The sequence below is a fragment of the Grampus griseus genome (genome assembly GCF_964374135.1).
Source record: "Grampus griseus genome assembly, chromosome: 13".
Classification (NCBI taxonomy): domain Eukaryota; kingdom Metazoa; phylum Chordata; class Mammalia; order Artiodactyla; family Delphinidae; genus Grampus; species Grampus griseus.
The window spans coordinates 1,659,781-1,664,356 of NC_139007.1; the positions used below are offsets into that span (position 1 = coordinate 1,659,781).

The following is a 4,576-nucleotide window of genomic DNA, read 5'->3' on the forward strand; positions in this document are numbered from 1 at the left end:
ACTTTAATTTTGGCTTCTGGCAGAATTGTCATTTTCTTCTTGTGTTATCATGTTATCATGCTTTTTGTGTGATGCTTATTTAGCTGCTCCTCTTCTTGTACATCTGAAGTAGTGAACACCTATCTTTTAGGTAATGCTTTTTAAACTTTGATTTAAGCAGTTCAGCATGTTGGTAATGAGAGGCCTTTCTTTAGTGTATCAGTAGGTGGCACTGTAGCACACTTTTTCAGTTTCTCTTCCCTGCGCTTCCTCTGGTTTATTTGAGAAGCAGCACAGTCCACCCTCGTTCACCTCTGCCTGAGGTGTCTCTGGTGCCCTCATCATCAGTACTTGTGCCTCCAGGGTTCCTGGTGTCTTGCTTCTCCTGGTGACACTGCTGTCTCCAGCATCACCCCTGGGTGCACTGGAATAGCACGGGCCTCCACTGTGTTCAGGGTCTCCTTCTCCAGCACCACCACTGCAATGGGGGTTCAAAGTCATAGGCACCATCCCGGCGAAAGGGACCAGGGTCGTGGTCCTGCTGCTGCTGTCCAGGTCCCCATGGCCATGGGTGCTGGGACCCAGAGGCCAGAGTCACGTGTGCCTCTTCCCTTCTGATAGCAAGTCTTTGGGGTTTGGGGATCCGGTGCTGCGGCCAGAAGGCCAGGATCGAGGCCCAGCGGGCACCACCTCTTCTACGTTCCAGTCCACTCACCTTCAGATGCACAGATGTGTGGCCTCCTCAGCATCATGGTGTGTTGGGCAGAGTTATTTCCATTCTACTGGTTGTAGATGGAAAAGGAGAAACGAGGGGAGTGTCTTCTGTCACTGTGAAGCTAACCTCTGTTTTTAAGATGTTTTAAAATAAAGTGGGCAATGTCCTGATTACTTTAATAATTTTATTTCATTACTGAATTGGTCTCATTTAGGACAACCTAAGTGGAGATTTGACACTTTTTAAAAATTATTTCTCCTCATTCCCAAAGTATTTATGAGGCTGAAATCTAACAGGGAAGATATGGCTTTGGTGACAGGATCTTGTATATATTTAAAGTAACAGGATCAAACATTAGCTTCCTAAAGCCACGTGATTTAGCAATACAGCCCTAAACACACATGATGTCACCTCACAATTGATTTGAACTGGAAAGATTGAGTTTATGGTTTTTAAAATCATATTTGCCTTCCTCTTGTCTGTTCATTATTTAACTCTTATATGAAGAATTTAGTGTTGTTTTTCCAGATTGGCAATATGGAAGCTCTGAAATGCCAGATCCACAATGATGTCTGTGTTTGATGAGCAGTAATTTACTAGAAACCCATTTAATACTGCTCAGACCACACAGGACAGCAGGTATATTGACTGCTTTGTATCAAGTCTCACAATAATTAGGCTTTCTAACACACAAATGAGTTAACTGAAGAAACCGTAATAGCAACTACATATTGGAAAGGGAAATTCCTATTTTCTTTCCATTAAGGTCAAAATAGACCAAGAATCAATGCACATATAATGTTATTCTATACATCAAAATGTTCACTAGATATAAATTGGAAATATTAGTTCTATTGTTTATTTTCCTGTTACTCGAGGCAAAGAGAAAACTGTATGCTGTCAGATTTTCAAAACCAAAATAACTTCTGATTATGATATGTTTAAAATGCCATGGACACATTTTAATCTGAACAAATTAGACTTCTACATCACTTAATAGTAATTTAAATTTTAACTGATTTTTAAAATTGGTTAGATATTAGGGGTCCAATCACATATTCCTCTTACCTTCTGTCTTTATTAAACACTAGTGGAATCTCAATAGAAAAAAAGACATCCAAGTATAGGCTCTATTGCAGTGCTAGGTTTCCAGACAAAGCCAGAAAACATTATCGGAGATCACAGCCATATCTCTGATCTCCCATCTTTAATTCATGATAACCAGACTCAGTGCATTCTACTTACCTTCAAGTTGAAGGTAGAAAAGCTGGAAAATAGTGTCTCACCCCCAAATTCATCTCATCCCTGCCATGCAGCCTGCCTGGGAGTATAACTTGCCCAGAAAATCCTCCTGCCTGGAGACTAGGGGCACAAGGGCAGTTGTATGTGAAGATTGTCATGTCCAAGAGAAAAAACAAAGACGGATGGGTGCATGCATGACGTGTGTAAGCATTGACCTGTACCATGCAGAATGAAAGCTAATTCATGCCAATGAATGCCAGATTCTGATCAATTTTACCTACCAAAATGGAGGAAAAAGCATCAGTATGGACAATGAAGTGAAAGCTGTGGAAAGAGTATTCCTTATGCTGCCCACCAACTTGTAAAGAGAGAAGTATCTTAGGCTATGAGCTGAAACTGGAGAAGGAGATTGAAGCAAGATGGTACCCCTGCCTCATCCCAGTTTGCTTTCTGACTCCATTGGAATAAGCATACTAAAGATACAAAAATATTTGGACACAATGAATAAGAAGATATTCATTTAATTTCTGCAAATAGAGTTAGGGATATAATACTTAACTGTGTTCATTATTTCACAGATTCTACTATATAATTTTATTGTTATGTGTTTAAACATCTCCTTTTTTATAAACCTGTGAAACCTGGACATAACATGGAAATTACATTCAACTTCGATAAAAGCACTCCCTCTATATCGGTGCGCTGCTCCCTGGCATCCTGCAAGTTCGCTTTGCAGAGCGGGAGCTAGTGTGACAAGACACTAGCTCGGGGGCACGCCTTGGTATCAGCAGCGACAGGGTGTACGTCCCACGAGAAACTGCGGCCGCAACAGCTGCGAGAGCTGCGAAGGCGACGGCTGAAGGATCAAGAGCTGAGCCACCGGGTGAACCGCTGCTGCCCAGGCGGAGGGCGTGGCCTATGAAGCAATTCTGGAATAAGTTTTTGCAGGACGGGGCCCCCTGGAAGAACATGATCTATAAGACGTACCGACACAGCATCTTTGCTTGTACTCATGTACTGGCCCCTGTTTGGATTATTCATTATTATCTCAAATATCATGTGAATACAAAACCATATGCCATCGTTGAAAGAAAGCCAAGAATATTTTTAGGTGATACAATTCTGGAAACTGGGGAAGTAATCCCACCAAGGAAAGAATTTCCTGATCAACATCATTGAAGATTACTTTTAAAATTTCAAAGGTGTTTGAGCCCAAGTTTGTTGCTACATTACCAAACGTACTGATATATTTTTTGGAAAAGTAACTTTAATAAAGTTTACTCAGATAAAAAAAAAAAAAGTGCCTCCTCTTTTCCTGTGATCCCAACCTCACTTCACATAGAAAGTTCAAGGTTGAATTCATAGCTAGTACATTAGTTGTGAAGGCAATCCTGTTAAGACTAGGTTCTTTCTCTTGAACATGAAAGACCTTTAGAATTTTATTAAAGTTTTCTAATTCAAGTAGTATTACAGAAAATTCAATTAAATTAAACCTTTTTTAAATGATAAACTGGTACTGGTAAACAAAGTGATCACTTATCTTCTTACCAAAAAATATTTGGACGTGAATCTTCCTATACAAGATGTTTTAAATGAGAAACATAATAGAAAATTATCTTATTTAAGGGAAATATTTGAGTAAAAACTGATGAGAGGAGAAACTGAAGTCTTCATAGATCTATTGTATACCAGTGAGAAGCAATAGTTTCAACACTTCAAAATAACCTTCTAAAAATTGTCTATCTAATTGTTCAAATTATCCATCCCATAAATACACACACACAAAGTAGAAGAGACCGTCTATCATACAAGGAAGTTTCTGGTGAAGTTGGAGAGGGGACTGAAATTTGATTACCATATGAAGACCATAATAAGAGACTGTCTATATCATAGTCTTTTTTTTTTTTTTTCAAATTGAAAACATCTTGTTTCTTAGAGATGAAAATCAACTGGGTAAGGGTTGGACTAAATGATTCTAAAACATGGAGACTCAAGTGAGGATAACAAATACATAGAAACTCAGGGAGGGAAAGGATCCCCGTTCTTTCCTTTATCTCCAAATTTAGAAAAAAAAGTTACCGGTCAATTCTCTACATAATTTTATTGGGGTCAGGTTTCTATAACAATGAGCTTGCTTTGTTTTGTTTTGCTTTTTTTAAAAAAATAATGAAGAGCTGCTACCACAAATAAAGAGGCCAGAAGGAAAGGACTCATCTTTACATAAAGTGGTAAAGGAATGTGAAGGTTTTTTCACACTTGAAACCATTCCTGAATAGGATTGGTGTTTTTCTATCCTTACTGAAGATTAGGTTATGGTTAGATTATGCTTACTACTGGCTGGATTATGCTTACTACTACTCTAGTAGTTTGAGTGTCTAACATTCTGAATGTCCATCCATATGTTATAATGTTAGCAGAGGTGCAACTAGTGGCAACTTAATGAAATTGGGTGTATAACAAAAAAATATGTGTTCTATCTTGCTTTTTAAAATATTTTTGTAAATGAAAGAAAGAAACATATATCTGAAAAAAACTGTGAAATGTTACAAAAATAAACAAGAAAATTCTTGCCTTTAGTCACTCATATTGATTAAAACAATGTAATATTGATGATTTAAAGCTAAATAAAAAATATACATT

The 4,576-nt window shown here is 38.1% G+C and overlaps 1 pseudogene across 1 annotated transcript; it reads left to right on the plus strand.

Moving 5' to 3' along the window:
- Nucleotides 1-540: 540 nt before the first annotated feature.
- On the plus strand, nucleotides 541-3,165 carry LOC309831829 (NADH dehydrogenase [ubiquinone] 1 beta subcomplex subunit 6-like; annotated as a pseudogene). The gene is made up of 2 exons: nucleotides 541-577; nucleotides 2,728-3,165. The product of its transcript is annotated as an NADH dehydrogenase [ubiquinone] 1 beta subcomplex subunit 6-like (transcript).
- Nucleotides 3,166-4,576: the final 1,411 nt, after the last annotated feature.